Source organism: Spodoptera frugiperda, chromosome 4, assembly GCF_023101765.2.
Source record: "Spodoptera frugiperda isolate SF20-4 chromosome 4, AGI-APGP_CSIRO_Sfru_2.0, whole genome shotgun sequence".
Classification (NCBI taxonomy): Eukaryota; Metazoa; Arthropoda; class Insecta; order Lepidoptera; family Noctuidae; genus Spodoptera; species Spodoptera frugiperda.
In genome coordinates this window covers 2,864,385-2,886,641 of record NC_064215.1, presented here as the reverse complement: position 1 = coordinate 2,886,641, position 22,257 = coordinate 2,864,385, and the positions used below count along the sequence as shown (strand labels likewise).

General features: G+C 38.7%; 1 long non-coding RNA gene across 1 annotated transcript; it reads left to right on the top strand.

The window, feature by feature from the left end:
• The first annotated feature begins 210 nt into the window (after positions 1-210).
• On the top strand, positions 211-2,580 carry LOC118272714 (uncharacterized). The gene is made up of 3 exons (XR_007705293.1): positions 211-595; positions 916-1,068; positions 2,348-2,580. It is a non-coding gene; the product is annotated as an uncharacterized LOC118272714 (long non-coding RNA).
• Positions 2,581-22,257: the final 19,677 nt, after the last annotated feature.

The window sequence follows — 22,257 nt, the reverse complement described above, 5'->3', positions numbered from 1 at the left end:
TAATAAATTGATGTGTCATGTTTCTACTATGGATGCTATGCTATAGTTCTATTTACCCAAGCTTTTAAGAAAAGAGCGAGTTCATCCGCAGCGTGCCTAATAAAACATAATTTATTCTGATAACCAAAACCTGTTCGTGAACTAACTAGTTTTGATTATGGTTTATTTGCAATCATGTTTTATCGCGGACGACGTGCTAGTGTCGTGGTATTGCGTAGTTATTGTGATTCGCATAATGAATGAGCCGCGAGCGCGCGCGCACTCAACGAGCTCTACCAGTCGCGGCATGTCAGCCGGCGCGCGACGAACGCGGTCGATGGAGCTATGTAAAATTTACGTCGCTGTCGGCGAACTCGCCAATCGCTTCGCCGCCGCCGCCGCTCCGGCCGGCCCCGGCGCCGGCGACGACGCCGACTGACTCACAGTGGCCACGCCCATCAGTTCAATGTCATAAGCGCGTGCGCGTATTCATCGATACTACATGCTTCTATATGAACTTGGTTACCCACAACGAGTTCGCGAAAAGTTCAACGCATTTTTCGTCCAATGCATTCCAAATGGTTACAGAATGTTGGAAAATATTAAACAGTATAAGGTACTAAGACGAAACTTTTACTTAGGTTTTGTTTTACATTCGTGTTAATCGTTATTGAAAGTAAAGCAAAATGTTCGAACAGCAATACTTACGGCAAATTGTGAGAAGAGGCCTGTGCTGTGTGTGGCAGAGCTCAGTTGTTTTATCTTCAAAACATTTCCTTAACTGCTTATCAATTGTTACGATTCGATAATTATGGCGATTACAATAAACTACCTTGAAATAGTTCTTATTCAAAATAAAGATTAGAATCAATTAAATGGATTGTAGTGGATATTGTTAATTTAAGTATGTCGCATTGTTTAATTATGTTTTTTCAGATTCCGATAAGTCTCGACAAGAAAAAATATTATCACTTTTCATTACTGACTTCATTATTGACAACTTTTCAAGAACATAGTCCCGATGAAGAACTTGACGTGCAGACCAAAATTGACAACTTGCGCCGCATACGAGTACATGTGTCGCCGCAGGTTTCTGCAGTCAGCAACAACCAAAGTGGATACAGTTTTGAGTTTGGACAACAACGGTCGCAGCTGACGATGAGGGTTCTCATCGAGACAAGTCATACAGAATTAAATTAAAACTAGGTAAATAAAAGAATGTAAGAAGTTTTAAAGCGTTGAATTTATTTTTATATTTTGTGTAACATGTACCGTTCTAAACCAGAACAGTTTCATGATTTCGTCGTCCCGCGCACGCGGTGTGTCGATCGTGATAAACGGTGCAGCGCGCGGCGCGGTGGTAGCGGCGGCAGTGCCGCGCCGCGCACTCTACTCGTCGTCCACAACACATCGTACCAAGGCATTTCTGATTAACGAGTCATCACAGTGCGAGCCTCGTCGTCGAGACGCGGCCGCGGTTATCGGTCGCGATAAAACGGTGCTACGCGCGCCGCTCACTTACGGTCAGCCCATCAACCGCAACAGATGCAATCGGAACGTTTCAATGTATCTGCCATGTTACTCGTCACAAGTTTGCGAGCTCTATAAAACTAACTTGCGGCGTCGGCGCAGAATTTGTTCATACGACGATGTTGGCTTCCCGTAAGAAACTTGTGTTCACACAACAGCGGTCGCTTCGACCAAAGCGGCCATCATTGGGATTCCCCTTCCCTAATGAGTTTAATGCAACATGTAACATTTTGATGGGTGAAACGATAGATGCACTTGATGACTTTAGTCGCGTTTTAGTCGTGGATCTCATCAGCCTCACCGTGACAATGAATTTGCAACTCGTCTCTCGTCAACTTCAACGTCGAACGATGTTCAACTTGATGTACCTGTATGTAATGTCGTACTTCAGTATGTGCAATAAGGAGCATCCAGCACAAACAACGTAATGTGAAGAAAGAAACCGAAAACGACGTAACGATAAAGATTCATGAGCGAGCGTGCTGCGCCATGTACCATATACCTAAAATGTTTTATCAAGGGTTCAAGATACCAAATGTATTTATTCAAAGGCTGCGACATGCAACGTGCTTGTGATAACACTTTCGCACTTATCTCGCTATCTGAAATTATCAATATTACCCTAATTACCATTGATACGATACAAAAAAAAACAAAAACAAGTGGCGATAGATTCATCGAAGTGGTGCGGCCAATATTATGCCGGGGTGGTCGTCGATCAAAATATTGGCGACTTGGACATGTCTTATGTGAACTTAAAACGTTTAGCGAACATAATCTTGACGTGCAGACCAAAATTGATAACTTGCGCCGCATACGAGTACATGTGTCGGCACAGGTTTCTGCACTCAGCACCAACCAAAGTGGATACAGTTTTGAGTTTGGACAACAACGGTCGCAGCTGACGATGATGGTTCTCATCGAGACAAGTCATACAAAATTAAACACTGACTTGACTTGCGGTCGGGCTTTAATACTAGACAATAGAAACAATGTAAGAAGTTTTAAAGCGTTGAATTTATTTTTATGTAAACATTAATTTTGTAAAACATGTACCATCCTAAACCAGAACAGTTTCATGATTTCGTCGTCCCGCGCACGCGGTGTGTCGATCGTGATAAACGGTGCAGCGCGCGGCGCGGTGGTAGCGGCGGCAGTGCCGCGCCGCGCACTCTACTCGTCGTCCACAACACATCGCACCAAGGCATTTCTGATTAACGAGTCATCACAGTGCGAGCCTCGTCGTCGCCACGCGGCCGCGGTTATCGGTCGCGATAAGACGGCGCTACGCGCGCCGCTCACTTACGGTCAGCTCATCAACCGCGACAGATGCGAACGGAACGCTTCGATGTATCTGCCACTGAGTTATCAGAATAACTACCTTGCAGCGCGCTCGTGTGTCGGCGCAGGATTTGTCCATACCACGATGTTGGCTTCCCGTAAGAAACTTTATGTACCTGTCGTGTTCCAGTACGTGTAATAACTTAATAAGGATCATCCGGCACAAATAACGTAGGGTGAAGAAAGAAACCGAAAACCGCCATATACCATATACCTAAAATCAAGGTTTAAAACCTGATAATAATGGAAAGCATATAAGAAGTAAGTATACAGGTTAGGCTAAGCGTTGTCATTCCAAGTGGCAATACTGCTAGTCCTAACTCCTAACTACGCACTCCGTCGGTATTTTAGTGATGTCTAGTTTTCTAGGGTCATCGTAATTCCTCGGTAACAACAGTAACAACAGTAACAACCTAAAATTAAGTAAATCTGTGACATCGTTCTCACCAGCCGCACTCGCGACCACTACACCTACTCTTTAATGAATCATTTTGATAAGAAAGAACATTCGAGTATTTTATATAAACCTAATTATGCCGGGGCGGTCGGCGCGCGATCTATGTATATTATTATCAATTATTATCACTTGGACATATCTCATGTGAACTTAAAACGTTTAGCGAACATAATCTTGACGTACAGAACAAAATTAACAACTTGCACCGCGAACATGTGCCGGCGCAGGTTTTCTGCATCCAACATCAAAATCGATGAACAAAATTCAACACTGATGACTTTCGGTTGGGGTCTAATACTAGGAAATAAAAAACAATTAAGAAATCTTAGAGCAAATATATTTTTATGTAATTTGTAATAAACATTTATTTAGTACAACATGCGACCACGTCGCCGCCGAACATGATGCTGTACTCGATGAACGCCTCGACACACGTTGTCTCGTCGTCAGGATCGTCAGCCGAGCGCGGTGAGTGTCACCAAGGTGTGAATGTATCAACTCGGTGTGGATCACACAACCCGTTGCAGTGCATGAGGACCACGCGGCAGTCGCTCGGGCCGACCGCTGTGTCCGCCTCGCGCGAGACCATTCTCCGCGCTAACGCCAGTGTCTTTAGAGAAGGCTGCGTGTGTTGCTTCACACAGTTTGGATCAAGCAACAGGTAGTCTTCAGCGAAATAGACTTCCTCGTTCATGATTTGAGATGCTTGCTCAGTATGCACCAACTTATCTCCGACCTCTAATGAACTAAACAGAGAAATAGATCAGCAATCAGCTTTTATACTAACACGTAACAAGATAACCGACATCGCTTGGTTTTGCGACCACATCGAACCTGCTTCAAGTAGATTTAACCTTTGGTCGCCAGTTTGCACCAATACACACCAATCGATCATGTCGGCCATCGAGTCAACTGTAAACAGTTTCATGATTTCGTCGTCCCGCGCACGCGGTGTGTCGATCGTGATAAACGGTGCAGCGCGCGGCGCGGTGGTAGCGGCGGCAGTGCCGCGCCGCGCACTCTACTCGTCGTCCACAACACATCGTACCAAGGCATTTCTGATTAACGAGTCATCACAGTGCGAGCCTCGTCGTCGAGTCGCGCCCGCGGCTATCGGTCGCGATGAAACGGTGTTACGCGCGCCGCTCAATCAATAGAGAACTAAAATAAAATTAAAATTAAACAAAAATGAAATAAAAGCAGTTTATTGTTCGTACAATCTCAATACATTTTTCTTATACAAATCGTAATTATAAATAATTATAATCATCCTTTAATTTGTTCGTGGTAGTTCGGTGAAGGACGTCACCGACAGGTCCATTCCATGCTTATAATGTTCACACACAGTACAGTGGGCGAGAAAAGTTTGTTGTGGAGTCATCGTCAACCTGGACGTCGAAACCGATGTCGAACTTGATGAACGTATCGACGTATGCCTTGGTATGTCTTCAGGACCATCCGGCACACGTTGTACATGTTTGTGAACATTCGTGAGAGTTTCTCGACACACCACGTTAACATCGTGGTCGCAGTACAAGAGCGCGTGTGCTTCTTCTTTACACAATTCGGGTCGAGCAGCTTGTAGTCCTCGACGAAGTAAGCCTCGGCGTTCATGGTTTGATTTGTTTACTCGGTACCTTCTTAATTGTCCCACGATCTCTTTATAACTAAATAATGCATTTCAAATGGTTACAGAATGTGGGAAAATATTAAACAGTAAGTATAAGGTACTAAGACGAAACTTTTACTTAAGTTTTGTTTTACATTCGTGTTAATCGTTATTGAAAGTAAAACAAAATGTTTGAACAGCATTACGCCAAATTGTGAGAAGAGGCCTGTGCTGTGTGTGACAGAGTTCAGTTGTTTTATCTTCAAAACATTTCCTTAACTGCTTATCAATTGTTATGATTCGATAATTATGGCGATTACAATAAACAACAAGGTTTGCACCTTGAAATAGTTTTTATTCAAAATAAAGATTAAAATCGATTAAATGAATTGTAGTGGATATTGTCAATTTAAGTATGTCGCATTGTTTAATTATGTTTTTTCAGATTTCGAAAACTGACTTCGTTTTCGACACGTTATTGACAACTTTTCAAGAACATAGTCCCGATGACGAACTTGACGTGCAGACCAAAATTGACAACTTGCGCCGCATACGAGTACATGTGTCGCCGCAGGTTTCTGCAGTCAGCAACAACCAAAGTGGATACAGTTTTGAGTTTGGACAACAACGGTCGCAGCTGACGATGAGGGTTCTCATCGAGACAAGTCATACAGAATTAAACACTGACTTGACTTGCGGTCGGGCTTTAATACTAGACAATAGAAACGTACGAATGTAAGAAGTTTTAAAGCGTTGAATTTATTTTTATGTAAACATTAATTTTGTAAAACATGTACCATCCTAAACCAGAACAGTTTCATGATTTCGTCGTCCCGCGCACGCGGTGTGTCGATCGTGATAAACGGTGCAGCGCGCGGCGCGGTGGTAGCGGCGGCAGTGCCGCGCCGCGCACTCTACTCGTCGTCCACAACACATCGTACCAAGGCATTTCTGATTAACGAGTCATCACAGTGCGAGCCTCGTCGTCGCCACGCGGCCGCGGTTATCGGTCGCGATAAGACGGTGCTACGCGCGCCGCTCACTTACGGTCAGCCCATCAACCGCGACAGATGCAATCGGAACGCCTCGATGTATCTGCCATGTAACTGTCGAGTTATCAGAAAGACTAACTTGCGGCGCGCCCGTGTGTCGGCGCAGGATTTGTCCATACCACGATGTTGGCTTCCCGTAAGAAACTTTATGTACCTGTCGTGTTCCAGTACGTGTAATAACTTAATAAGGATCATCCGGCACAAATAACGTAGGGTGAAGAAAGAAACCGAAAACCGCCATATACCATATACCTAAAATCAAGGTTTAAGACCTGACAATAATGGAAAGCATATAAGAATTTTCTAGGGTCATCGTAATTCCTCGGTAACAACAGTAACAACCTAAAATTAAGTAAATCTGTGACATCGTTCTCACCAGCCGCACTCGCGACCACTACACCTACTCTTTAATGAATTATTTTGATAAGAAAGAACATTCGAGTATTTTGTATAAACTAATTATGCCGGTCGGCGCGCGATCTATATAATATATTATTATCAATTATTATCACTTGGACATATCTCATGTGAACTTAAAACGTTTAGCGAACATAATCTTGACGTAAGGAACAAAATTAACAACTTGCACCGCGAACATGTGCCGGCGCAGGTTTTCTGCATCCAACATCAAAATCGATGAACAAAATTCAACACTGATGACTTTCGGTTCGGTGTTCTGTACGTCAAGATTATGTTCGCGAAAAGTTTTACCGTTGAACTCAGAGTCATTTAATGGTTACTTTACCCAGTTCTTAGCAATTGTTTTCGGAACAAAATCGTTACTAAGGAATAGTTTAAAATTGACAAAATTGACAACTTGCGCCGCATACGAGTACATGTGTCGCCGCAGGTTTCTGCAGTCAGCAACAACCAAAGTGGATACAGTTTTGAGTTTGGACAACAACGGTCGCAGCTGACGATGAGGGTTCTCATCGAGACAAGTCATACAGAATTAAACACTGACTTGACTTGCGGTCGGGCTTTAATACTAGACAATAGAAACGTACGAATGTAAGAAGTTTTAAAGCGTTGAATTTATTTTTATGTAAACATTAATTTTGTAAAACATGTACCATCCTAAACCAGAACAGTTTCATGATTTCGTCGTCCCACGCACGCGGTGTGTCGATCGTGATAAACGGTGCAGCGCGCGGCGCGGTGGTAGCGGCGGCAGTGCCGCGCCGCGCACTCTACTCGTCGTCCACAACACATCGTACCAAGGCATTTCTGATTAACGAGTCATCACAGTGCGAGCCTCGTCGTCGAGTCGCGGCCGCGGTTATCGGTCGCGATAAGACGGTGCTACGCGCGCCGCTCACTTACGGTCAGCTCATCAACCGCGACAGATGCAATCGGAACGTTTCAATGTATCTGCCATGTTACTCATCACAAGTTTGCGAGCTCTATAAAACTAACTTGCGGCGCGTCCGTGTGTCGGCGCAGATTTTGTTCATACGACGATGTTGGCTTCCCGTAAGAAACTTGAGTTTACACAACACCGCGTCGACCAAAGCGGCCATCATTAGGGTTCCCATTGCATAATGAGTTTAACGCAACATGTAACAATTTGATGGGTGAAACGATAGATACACACATAGTTGGGGGTACATTGTCGGGGATCTCATCATCCTCACTGTATTGACAATGAATTTTCACGAACTCCTCGTCAACTTCAACGTCGAACGATGCTCAACTTAATGTACCTGTATGTAATGTCGTACTTCAGTATGTGCAATAAGGAGCATCCAGCACAAACAACGTCACAATCAGATCAATGTGAAGAAAGAAACCGAAAACGACGTAACGATAAAGATTCATGAGCGAGCGTGCTGCGCCATGTACCATATACCTAAAATGTTTTATCAAGGTTTAAGACCTGATAGTAATGGAAAGCAGATAAGAAGTACGTATAAACCAGCAACCGAGCTGTAACTGCCACACGCGACACAGACCTCTCCTCACACAGAGAAGCACCGAGCACCACCGAGCACAACGTTGAATATGTTGTTCAGACATTTTGTGAAACCGCCGTCTGACTCTCGCCTGCCTGATCAATGTTTCTCGACACCACAGAGCTGGTCTGTTGCTAGAACAGAGGTTAGGCTAAGCGTTGCCATTCCAAGTGGCAATACTGCTAGTCCTAACTCCTAACTACGCACTCCGTCGATATTTGAGTGATGCCTTGTTTTCTAGAATCATCGTAATTCCTCGGTAACAACAGTAACAACCTAAAATTAAGGAAATCTGTGACATCGTTCTCACCAGCCGCACTCGCGACCACTACACCTACTCTTTAATGAATTATTTTGATAAGAAAGAACATTCGAGTATTTTATTTAATCGGCATAGATAAAATTAATATCGATTTTGCACAATATTTGAGTTTTTTATTTAATATATAAAAAATTAATGTCGATCTTGCGTTAGTCGGATTGTAGCGAAGTGGCCCGGACAGCAGTTACTTCGCTACATGGTCCAATAAAACCCAGGCACAAACACAAACAGGAAAAATTTCTACACTTTAGAATTTCAAACGATGTCGTTGATTTAACAGACAGACAGACCGACAGCACACAGACCGTCTGCATGCGAGTAAATAGGACCATCATAATATTATAAGAACATGTAGAATATACAATTGGGTATTGACAAACACGATCAATGTCACGAGTATCTTCCTCGGACCGTGGCCACTAGCAGACTGTCTGATACCAAATGCGAGGCATTTATTCAAAGGCTGTGGTAACGTTGCATGTGATAACACTTTCGCACTTATCTCACTATCTGAAATTATCAATATTAATATAAACCTAATTACCATTGATACGATAACTTACTTATTTCAGATTATTTAGTCACACAGACGTAAGCTACAGCTCACATCAAACGCTACTCGTGGTGTTTTTTTTTTTCGGGGGCAAAATTCATCCATTGACTTCTTTCGCCTTAGGTGAGGCGAGAGGGATTGTCAGACTCTTGCTGACTAAAAACTACCCCGTTCCTACTCCTGCTTTTCGAACCGGAGCCCCGGTAAACCCGCTAGGTAGTCCGCAGCCCCGGATCACTCGTTAAGGGTAACCATTTAGCCTTAGTGATAAGCGACATTTTATCTAAAGCTCTCTTCAACCTAGTTTTATCGTTCAAGCACTGATCATCGAACCTGGTAATGTTGTTTTTTCATCTAGTATAAATAGGTACTAGGTTATCATGGGCTGCTTTTTTAAACCACCTCGTTGCTTCGGCGAATAAGGAATTATGCTTTTGATTCTCACGTTGTTAAAATATTTGGTATAATGAATATTCAGTTATTTATTAGGAATTTAGGATTAGCTGTAGAGTAACAAGAACTTATTCAGACATTCAGAATCATGTTCTAACTAAATAATCACGAAAATAAATGCTATTAAATAAACAAACTGCCGGACAAGAGGTCTCAGGTTCGATTCCCGGGTTTTTCGAAAATTTCTCAGTAGGCTCACCCCCTGTTACATGGGACTTAAAACACAAATGGTGTAAAGTGGGTGTACATTGTATAACGGTATCACGTGCCGTAATGTACACCTCTGCCTACCCCTTCGGGGATAAAAAACGTAACGTTGCTCTGAAATAAACAAAATGCATAAATGAAACGCAATAAATACATAGAAACGTCGCTTAATAAATAATGTAATCCAATGTCCAAACAGCACGTTTACCTCGACGTTTAAATAAAACCAGAATACGAAATTAATGTACCCACCTACCCGAGCCAGTAAAATATTTATACGAACAACAAACCGACTGACCGCTAAAACTTTTCGTAATTACAAATACTCCGTCAAAAAAACATTTAGGAACATTAAAAAAGAACTCACTTTGAATTTGGAATGGATTAACTCAAAATAGCTACCTAAAGGTTAGCGTCCACAGGCCCGCATCGTACGCATTCCATATGACGTCATCAGTACGCATCGCATGTAGGCATTGTCGATGATGCGGTTCGTACGATACGGATCGGTGGACGAAGTTGTACAAGTTTCTATACAAGACAAACTAAAATCCGTTGCGTGCGATGCGTACGATGCGTCTCCGTGGACGCTTACCTTAAGATGGTTGCCGTAATGAATTGTAATTACAAATGAAAAATAAACTCTGGAATTTACAACATGGTTGGCAATTGGCACTATTATTATTTATCTAAATTTCGGTATGATAAGTTTATTAATTCTAATAAAATAACGGAAAATTCTAATGTAGGTGCCACATTTTCAAAAGTTGAAAAATGTAATAAGTCTTTATTCATAACTAACCCGCCCCAGCTTCGCATGGGTGCAATGGTGTTATATTATGCACGTATTATACATATAAACCTTACTCATGAATCACTCTATCTATTAAAAAACCCGCATCAAAATCCGTTGCGTAGTCTTTAAAATTTATAGAAGCATACAAAGGGACATAGGGACAGAGAAAGCGACTTTGTTTTATAGATACTATGTAGTGATAATAATAGCCAACTATGGTACAATATATTAATAAAATTAAGCTAAAAGAACTTACAAATGATAATGCCTGGAATATTCCTGTATCACAGGCGATAGGTAGAAATGTGATGGAAAATAGAGGAAAAATGTGGAAACGCATGCAAGGGTGGGAGGTTTCGAAATTATTGAAACCTGTTTGGAATGATTGGCGGGGCGCACCGGACGATTGAAATAGTCGGACTGAGCTGCGAAATTATTAGAGGTCGTAAATTGATCACGATAGAGTAGATATGAATCTATACTAATATTATAAAGTTGAAGAGTTTGTTTGTTTGTTTGAACGCGCTAATCTCCAGAACTACTGGTCCGATTTGAATAATTCTTTTTGTGTTGAATACTGCATTTATCGAGGAAGGCTATAGGCTACCGTGCAGAAGTAGCTAGTGAATAATAACAACGTGTACTGAGAGGGGAACTTATGAATGCTGTTAATCCCTGTTTAACTATTTTTTACTTATGTATGTTACTTTAATTGGTTGTCTACCGTTATAACTGTTGAATTAAATAAATAAATAACTAATGTTTACGACCACGACTTTTTTGTTTTGTTTTTCAATAAGAAAATAATTTATTTAATTTAGATTTTTACACTTTTTTTTGTACCTGGTACTTTAATGTAGATAACTTCTATAAACTCTATTCCAATCGCAATCAAAACTTATTGATTTGTTTAATATTAAGGAGAACCAACGACTAATACAAATAGGTATAACAATAAGCACAGGAACATGGAGCCAATTAATAGGTTTCCACAGATAAAAATGTGTCTAGTACATACCAGACAAAAACAAAACACTACATATGAATAAAATTACAAATGCAAGCACACAAGCACATATATCGTTAAATAATTATTGTACGTCGTAATAAAATTACACAAGACTTCACAAGAGCCGTACGTTTCCTCCCATCTCATTCATGTTCAAGTAGCAACCATTTGCATTATTTGTGTCTCGAGGTCTACTAGAGCTCTCAGCTAAGTTATATTGCTTACCGAGGTACGTATGTGGATGGGTGATCGTTTTTATTACTTTTAGACGACTCCGTGCATTTGAGAGCAGGTAAACCTGTCACATAACGATAGATACAGATTCAGGATTCTGATAGAAAAATGTCCCTAGGCTAGTATTTTAAGTATTGGGGCAAAATAGGGCTGATGCCTGATCCAGAGCTGCGCACTACCTACCGGGTTTACCGGGGCTCCAGCTTGAAAAGCAGGTGTAGAAACGGGGTGTTTTTTAGTCAGTAGGAGTCTGACACTCTGAGAGGAAATCAATGGAGGATTTTCCCCCTTAAAAAAAGGCTAGTTAAGTACGATTTTGTTTTTAAACAAGAATCATATAATACTTAGCGAGTTACTAAAAGGTAATATATTTTTTGAATAAAATGAACCAAAATTAAATGTTATAATAAGTTTAATGTTTTAAGTTTTAATGTTTTAAGTCTTAAAATATATGGTAACGACAGCGTGAAAGGTTCGCCTGTCACTATTTCAAAGTGCTCATTTTGTTACATGAGTAATTAATAAACAGAGACCACACACGACCGTACACGATCAACAGAAAATTGTAAATGAAATACTACTTATATGGATTTTGTAAATAAAAAAGTTAAATACACACCTCCCTACTAAATTTGACAAACAGGCTGGTTTGTACTTGGTACCCAATGGTCTCCGTAAAATATATTACTCATGGGCCCGTTCAACTTATACTTACCCCGAGGACTACTGTCAACTTACTGTCCACAACCTTGGATCGCACTTAAAGTATTTTAAAAGATTTGTAGATGGTGTTAAGTTTCATACACATATGAAAGACTATCAAATTATCAATAAAGTTCCTATAGAAGAACCTATTCACATTTCTTCAGTTAGGGTTGATATAACACTATATTTCATTTAGAGCACTTTAATGTTAAACAATATATTGTATGTAGATATAAATAAATAACCCAAGAAATCAAATACAGAACAATCAGACGAACGAAAAGAAAGTAATTTACAAAATACATTTCAATTTGCGATGCGAGTCTCCGTAATTTGGTAATGCAGACAACTCTGCGTGTGTAGCAGTAAGTTCTCCGACCTTTCGGGAATTACATGATACGGTTCCGAGACGAAAATCGTTCCTCAGAGGGCAACACGAAACAAGACCATTACTATCGTACCTCCACATTACCTCCGACGGATATTCCCAAGACCTTTCTCAGTCATATATGTATCTGTACATATTTCACGAAAGTCTAAATATATTTTGGTCTAGACTCTTCAAAAATACGGTTATCTACGAGGGTGACCTAGATACAGCTTGTTCGAATTTTACCAATAAACTAAAGCAACTTGTATACTCGTCTAAAACGATCCACCATTTTTCGCTCAACGTCAAAACAGAAATATGATGACGACGCTCATCTCTTGGGGTTCACACCTACATTTGACGTCCTAAATTCCCCTTAACACGCCATAAAACACATTACAAACGCTATCACCGAGCTTTAAGGTCTATTTTCCCGTAATAAGTTTTCCAATAAGGTGGATTCCCTAACTAGAATTAGGTCGATGTAACGCAGGTGTGTGCATCTTTTGACATTTTGATAAATGGCAGTATCTTGGATTTATGGCCGAATATTCGCCCTCTATTGTTTCTATATATTGATATTTCGATACAGTACGATAAATAAAAAAAGATAGAGGGTATGGAAGGGTATGTGGAAAGTTGTAGGCGCTCGTATATCAGAAAACATGTAACAATATTTGACAATATCTCTTCTATATCGCTCTTATAATTTTTGTGTGCGATTTATTTCGCTTTGAAAGGATTATCGTGTTTCATATAAATAATCTTTGGATGTCCTTTTCTTTGAAGATATATTATTTGAATATCTTTTTAGTATCTTTTATTTATAGGATTGACATAATTGAGAATGGTTAGACGCGATAGTTCTTTGAGCAATGATTTCTCTTGGAGCTTATTTATGAGGTGCACTTTTTTAAAAATCATTTCTTTAACGATATTTAAAATTACACTCTATTGTCATTAGAATAAAGTTTGTTTGTTAGGTCTGTTTGTCTGTACAGGCCAGTGTAGTGAATACAACACAAGACAAGCAAACCAGTGAAACTCAAATACCGCGAAACTTTGTTGGTATAACGAACATTGAGGGGCATCGCATACAATTTTACCCACTACAACGTTGGTACTACGCTATTCTTCTTTTATATTTATTTGTTTTTAAACTCATAATTGCGTAGGAATAATGTACTTCAACAAAAGTGCACCTTTTTTGTGCCAAGTTTAGGTCTTTATTTCAATAACACCCACTGCAACCTGCAACGCCACCCACTCTGTGGTTACTTACATTGGGCTTTTATCAGTTTTTCGAAAATTTCTCAGTAGTAGCACGGAGTCTGGAATTATGTCCAGTAAATGGCAATAGGCTCACCCTCTATTACATGGGACTTATAACACAAATGGTGAAAAGTAGGTGTACATTGTATAGCGGCATTACGTGACGTAATGTGTACCTCTGCCTACCCCTTTAGGAATAAAAGGCGTGACGTTGCATATATTGAATTTGACTTGTAGGAAACTATACCCATACTACCCTACGACTTCATTCACTTCTGTGCGTAATATCACCTCTACATATGAAGGCCATGTCTACGCTTGGTGGAGACCGCAGATTAAAAATCTCAGGTTTAATAAAGAGTGAAGTTGCCTGTTCTTTGTCAAATATAATATTAAATATGTGTATAATATATATGTGTATAGTCCTTTAGTCAACATCCGTGAGAAGTATAGAGGTACAAATGTATTCTACTATGCCATCTTCTATTGAGAGAAATGCTCTATCCTACTACTATTATAAATGCGAAAGTTTGTATGTTTGCTAGTTCACATTAATCCCTCACGTCAAAACGGCTGAAGAAACCCAGATGAAATTTGTAACACGGCTAGATTATATTCTGGAATAACACATAGACTAGTTTTTAGTCCACGGGAACATAGGCGAAGCCACTGGCAGAAGCTAGTAATATTATAATACGGTAAATTTCTTTTTTTATAACGTCACACCTTTAATCCCCGAAGGGATAGGCAGAGGCGCACATTATGGCACATAATGCCAATGTACACCCATATTTCACGATTTATGTTGTAAGTCCCATGTAATAATAGGTGGTAAACCCATTGCCATATACCAGGCACATTTCGAGACTCCGTGCTACCACTGAGAAATTTTCGAAAATCCGAAAAAAGTCCAGTAATACTTCGCCCAACCCGGGAATCGAACCCGAAACCCCTTGCCCGGCAGTCAGACTTACAACCACACGGCCAACGAGGCAGTCAAATTCTAATACATTTATGTATTATATAAGTACGTTGAGGCTAGGTAAACATGTCTAAGGAAGTCATCGACGTGACAAGGGTGGACAGGCTCCAAAGTTACAACATCAAGCCGGGAATAGGTTGCTCTTGTAGCTAGGTATATAAGACAGTAAATTAAGTTACACTAACCAGTATAACTTGGTCTATTGTTGTAAGGAATGTGTAGTTGTTAGTAGGTCTAGCTTATGGTTGGTTTTGGATTAGATGTAATATGTCATAATGTATAATGTATATCGACAAGACGTAGGTAAAACATATTCAAATCTATATATAAAAACTCAGCTAATAAGTAAACAGTCTATAAGTACGTAATTTCATATGAATGCCTGGGCGCTTGATAAAATAATGAAAGCAATTATAAATCGTAAGAGGATTAATTTTCTAATAAAATAAACGAAGCCTTCCATTTCAATTCATCTTCAAACGCCAGACAGAATTAAACGACGCTTAATATTAACATTTAAAACGTAACGGCGACTGTATGAAAGTAAAATTAAAATTATTCAAATAAGAGAAAAAAAAATCATTAAAATTCCTGAAATAATCTGAATTCGTGATGTGGATTCGCAAGTCACTCTGAGATCAAATCTTTTATGACCTCTACGCTTCGCTACGTCGGTCTCGTAGCCCGCTACGATCGTCTACGCCGTAGGTTGCTACGCTGTAGCTATTGAGAAGTTAATTTTTATATTACTTTGGGTAGAAAACTTAAGTATATGTTATTTTTATATGTTTGAATGTAAGTTATATTTTATTTTTCTACGTATGTAGTAGAGTAGCAGAGATGTTACACTAATTAATCCACCAGTCTTCAGTTTTACATTCTGCAAAAATTTTGTCTGCTGAAAATCTTACCACAAGAAAATCTAAGAATAATGGTTGACAGTAAAAATCAAAGTCAAAGTCAATGAATCCTAAATTAGACACTTTTGAAACGTCAAATTGGAGTGTCCGTCAGTCTGTCTGTCAGTGAAGCTGGGTGCAGTAGCATTTACAATCACGAAATAAACAAAAATCTCTTGCTGAACAAACTGATTACGATTCTTTCTTAGTTGATTACATTGACTTCCAATATAATTTAATAAATTACTTGTTTCCCCGTTTATTGTACACGCAATAAAGACATAATTAAATTCTTATGTTAAAGAATGTTTCTTTTCCATATTTATAACGAAATGGAAAATTTATTTGAATCTGAAATTGCGTCATGGGAAATACAAATCGAATTTGGTCCATAAGAAGATTATTTTATTTATTAAATTGCTTCGAGTATGAATATGAACAGACAGATGAAATAACATACAGATATATGGGGCTAATTTGGAAACGACAATAAAATTATTTATGTACTTACTTCTTTGATTACTATACGACGATCATTATACACGATGTAACAAAAAGGGGGCATACATATCAAGTGCACGGTTTCTAGATAACATAACAAACGATACGGGAAGGGTTTTTTAAACTCATGTTTTCATGGAACGAAGTTATGATTTTTTTCAATATTTTTTATTTTTGATTCGAATCAAAATTAGGTAGATAGGTAAGTACTAGGCGATCAGATTTACAGAAGATATGTTTTCTGTAAAACATATCTGGGGGAGGCCTTTGTTCAGCAGTGGACGTCTCTCGGCTGATGATGATGATGATGATGATGTTTTCTGTAGTGTTGTGATACGTTTCTATGATTTAAAATCAAGAACCATGCGACACCAAGTGTTTGGTACCAATTTATTTAAACGCATTTTAAGCTGAAACTTTGTGTAAAGATTCTATTCAACCTGCATTCTTCAGTAATTCCAGATGTGTATGGGTATTTTGTTACACATTGTAATATTATGAATAGATGACGATCAGACCCTTGGACAGAGACCAAATAATGCTTTGCTTGACTTGGAAAACAAATATAGTGCTGCATAATAGTTAATACCAGTGCAGGATTACCTGATAGTAAGCAATCGATAACTCCCAATAACACCCGCAACTCCAGAGTAGTTACAAACGCGATGCCAGGAATTTAGCATAACTAGGATTAACTTCTATTTAGCCAAATACATCTGTTCTAATTATAACTACATTACTTAAAATCTAAAAATAACATCTAAATAACAATACACCAAAAAAAGAATTAACGCTTCCATTCGGTCTAGACATCCAAAGGACATCAAGAGACATTTACTACTAACCAAAAACAATAACACCCTTAACAATCAGACATAAAGATCAAAATCCAATGGCTACATGTTTTACAGCTGCAAATATAAGTTTGTAAATATAGGTTCCTTATTGTTGGCATGTGATTTGAGTTGCCCAAAAATATTGACAACCTTACGAATAAGACATAAGGATCAAAATCCAATGGCAACGTGTTTTGTAGCAGCAAATATAAGTTGGTAAAGATAGGTTCCTTAGGGTTGGTACGTGACTTTTGTTAACGATGCCTTTCAGAAAACGGACGCGAGAGATTATTGAGAATCTATGGACGCATGACCATTTGCATTTAACTTATTTTAATTGAAATTCTCGCCTTCCCTTTCCTTATTCACATTTCGAAGATTTTTGTTCTTTGTTACGGTATCAGTTGTACTGAAACCAATTTTAAAGTCTGTTTGCATTTGTTTATTTTGTTGTATGAAGTTTTAATTGAATGTCTTGTTGGTGGAGTGGCTGCATGTCGCCGAGGTAAGGATCTTGATTTCGGTACCCGAGTTGGACAATGTACTGTAGGGATTTATTGGATGTCTAACAATAAAATCATCTTTCCTAAGAACTTCAAGAAAAAACATAATTTGATTGTTTTTTTAAAACGCAACGAAATGTCGATCGTGACATAAATCAACCAAAAACGTATCACTACGTAACATCTTTCTTTTAACATTCACAAAAACAACATTAATTACTTTCACTCAAAAATCGAGCAAAACATCTCAAGATTTTTCCGATCATTTTATTTTTAACTTCCAATAGACACAGTGGTGCCATCTAGTGTCGATGGCGAAGACTAATGGTCGCGTGAGAATGACAGACAAGTACTCTACGTACTCGATGAGAACATTAATCTTTCTTTATATCTTTTTATATGTGAAATAAATGGTATTTTTTGGAATAGTGCGTGTTACATAAAGTAGTAGATTCTCGAATTCAGTTGAACCTGCTATAACATACACTCTTGGTCTAGAGGTATACTTTTACTTGATTTTATCACTTATCATACCTTCTGAAATTCTCTAAAAAGAGGCCTCACTTTAACTCAATTTATTCCAGACCATTACCACCTTATCGCAATTGATAAAAAATTACCTTAACATATTTTTTTATTAACTAGTGCTTTAACACTTGATTTTAGTAAGTTGTATAATTAAAGTATGATACGACACTTGGGCCCCCAAAAAATATGATTCTAGGGAAAGCAAATTCTCAATCTATTCCTGGGTATGAAATAAAAATATGCTTTCGCAAGAATGGGCCGGTTCGACCGGAGTGATACCACGACCTCAGAGAAAACTGACGTGAAACAACGCTTGCGTTGTATTTCATCATGTGAGTGAGGTTACCGGAGACCCTAATTGGGTCTCCAATTTCCACAATCTCCAAAAGTCCCGAAATCCCAAAACCCTAAAGACCAGAAACGCACTTGCAACGCCTCTGGTGTTACGGGTATCCATGGGCAGTACTGATTGCTGACCATCAGGTGATCCGAGTGCTCACTTGGGTAAGTGATAAAAAAAATCTATTTGTATATAAACATTCACTAATAAAAACCAATCAATAGAAGTATATTTAGTTTGACCTTTAAGTTAAGTTACATAAGTGTTACATTTATTTACATAATCCCTTTTTCTTGAATATCGATGTAGGCGTGAAATGCCTAGTCTGCCAAGTTAGAATAGACCCTAAATATAGGTGACTTCACCTTTCATTTTTGAAGGGACGTCCGTCGAAGGTTGACTGGTCATACACTGTTGGTATTTATTGATTAAACGTCGTCTAACGTCTAACTTGTGTGAGTCAAACATATTTTATTAAAAGAGGCGATTTATTTTGGAACATCTTTCTAACTGAGAAAATTTTAAGAATGGTGGTTTGGTGAGTGATTATATGGGAGTGTCATGTTTGGACATAAATCGCTTTTACCACAGGGAGTGCTTTGAGGAACTGTTTGGTGTGATACCTGCCGCGTCCTTTCGCCATCGACCTACATGACAGCACTTCCATCCCCATCATATAGATGGTTGGTAGGCCACAACTTTGCGCTTCTCACGAAACTTTCTACCTCACACAGTAAAACTGCAGACTGAGCTGTCGTCAGCGCTTTACCACCAGGTGACCACTCTGCTCATTTGCCCCTAATCCATAAAAAAACAAATCGTCAGAGGTGATACCAAGGTCTTATAAAAAATCGGTGGACTTGCATAGTGCTCTTCCAATTGAGGTTACTGAAGTCCCCAAAGACCGACAACGTACTGTCACTCCTCTGATGTTGTGGGTGCCCATGGATGTCACATCACTAAACACTTACAATCAAATACACTAATTTTCCCTTTACCCCACAAAAAATAAAATTAAGCATTTCTTCCTCAATAGCTTAGGCAAACGATCACAAAATCCATCTAAAAATAGAGTATTCTTTCACAGAAAATACGACCAAATCGTCTGAGCAGTGGGCCACTTACATCTATGAGTAGTCATTCAATATAAGCCATTGATCTATCGAGCACAATACAGAGATTGAGATCCGACCCTGCTTCCCAATCCTTTGTGATCCGTCAGTTATCAATGAAAGAACAAGATAAAGTTTCCTTAAGAACTAATCTTTGTTATTTGTATTGTTTAGTACTTTAGGGTTATTTTTATTTGTTACTTGTCATGTTACTGTCAAGTTTGAGATCTGTGGGAGTTTTTTGTATTATAAGTATAGTGACAGCCGTTCAATTACATTAGAATACATGGCTTACTCATGTAACTATTCTGAACCCAACAGACTAGTTTTAAAGCAATAGCGGGGCTCATAATTGGGTAGTTTCCTAGGTCAAAGATAAATTATATTGACATTTTCATTCTAGCTAATTTTAGAGAAGTATGCATGTATTTATATAAGTATGTATAAAAGTTTGATATTTCAATAACGAGAACCTCCTCCTTTTTTTAAGTCGGTTAATAAAAGTATTGAATTTGAATAATAAACTACCGTATTGTAAGCAACGTGCCCATATTTCAAACATTTATATTCATTCATTCATATATCATTGATAACACACAGATTTTGGTATCATCCATAATTGGACAACGATACTGATAAAATAATTTCCTAATATAATTATTAACATATTTACCAACCCTATCTCAACACAAAAATACAACATACAACATTTTAAAAGGTTCTCAACGCAACATCTATCAAGTCAAGTAATCGATGTTATAAAGGGCCTCCGTGATGTACCTTTCGCATCACGTCAGCGTGTAACACGAACACGCTTTGAAAGCTTAGCGCCCCTAACAGGTCACGCTCGGTCACCTGTTCCTGACATCGCAATTACGCTATCGGCAGCGGATATTAGCGCTTTAAAGCGATTCAGCTGACAGCAAGTAAATAACCTCGATTTTATAGAATAGAGTAGGAAGCGCTTTCTTCGATATCGTGAGGAAATTATGTTTGTAATTTATTTAAAGTGTTTACAAATGTTTTTGTTTACAGTACACTCACTTTTCAGTACGGTTATATTTCATAAAATTTTAATTTTAATGGTAAACCTATAAGATTATAATGACTGTTACTCGAAATTTTAGGCTTAGAATACTTTATCTAAATCCAAAGATTTGTTGCAGTAATTAAAACAGAAAGAACAAGAAACAATAAACATAGATTTTAAAACAAAATTCGCCAAATCTCACTTTTAAACTAGGACAGAATTCAGTATACCTTGTTATAAACTACATTACAGTACTGAAAAGATAACTGAATATAAAATACAAGTTAAAATGATCTCTAACTCATGCACACTAAAATTGAAAATTTTACCTCACGATGTCACAATTCAAAAACTAGTTTAAGCAAAGTGTATCTTAAAGATATGATGCCAAAAATTCAATTTCCTATACACAAGTTGTATACGATATTGGGAGTCGAGATCTAGGCCGTATACCGACGGCTGCACCCGAAACGATTAAAATAAAATACGATTTTATCATAAGCTAGTACCGTGCTTCCACCTTGGCCAAACTTACCATGTTCATATAAGACATAGGAGTTATTATGTATGCTTTAGATATTCTGAATGTATGTATATAGCCTGAAAAGGCGTGGTAGGGATTCAGATTTTTTTTAACATTTAACATAGACAACAACACAATGTCACGATTTTTTATCCCCCAAAGGGGTAGGCAGAGGTACACATAACGGCATGGAATGCCGCTATACAATGTACACCCAGTTTTCGCCATTTGTGTTTTAAGTCCCATGTAATAGTGGGTGAGCATGTATTAGGCAATATATATGGCATGGAAATTTTCGAAAAAACCGAAAAAAGCGCAGTAATACTTTGTCCGAGAATCGAACCCGAGACCTCTTGTCTGGCAGTCGCACTTGCGACCACCACCAACGAAGCATTATCGATATACATAACTTTAACATTTATAGTAGTAGGATACACATCACATCTAGAATTATTCTGATTCATCGAGTATTGTTCTCACAACACTTAGCACCTTACCTGGTCGCCCACCCGGGGCTCCAGACTACCTAGCGGGATTACCGGGGCTCCGGCTCAGAAAACAGGAGTAAGAACGGGTTGTTTTTAGTCGCCTCACCCAAGGCAGGAAAACAGATTGGATTATTTTCCTCTCTCAAAAAAAATCTGGTCGCCCAGCCTTTTCGACAACACGGTGCAATCCGTATCACCAACGTACTAACTGACATCAACTAATAATCTAAATTCTATTCACGATAAATTAACCGCAAGACTGTTTGTACTCGAAGAAGATTTGTATTCCATTATCACTGATTTGAAGTTTAACGTACCTCTATTAATACAGGAATAGCATTGAAGATGGATGGGAATGGGACAAGATACGATCAGAAACTTCAACGTACACTGCTTCACATGAAGCTATACTAACCAGTTTATCATGGTCTCGCTTTGTATGAAGATTCCAAACATTCAACGGCCAGTTTATACTGGTTTTTAAATCAGTTGATTTAGTATTGTAAATCGGTTAATGCAAAATTGTGATCATATCAAATTGAAGTGATTATAAGTAAAACTGGATAAATGATAATAATATATTCTTAGAATTACTTTCCTCCTCCTACTTTCCATATTTACTACTTATCTAAGTGAGTGCTTTCGAGACCTAGAAGGTAATTATACAGCCTAAT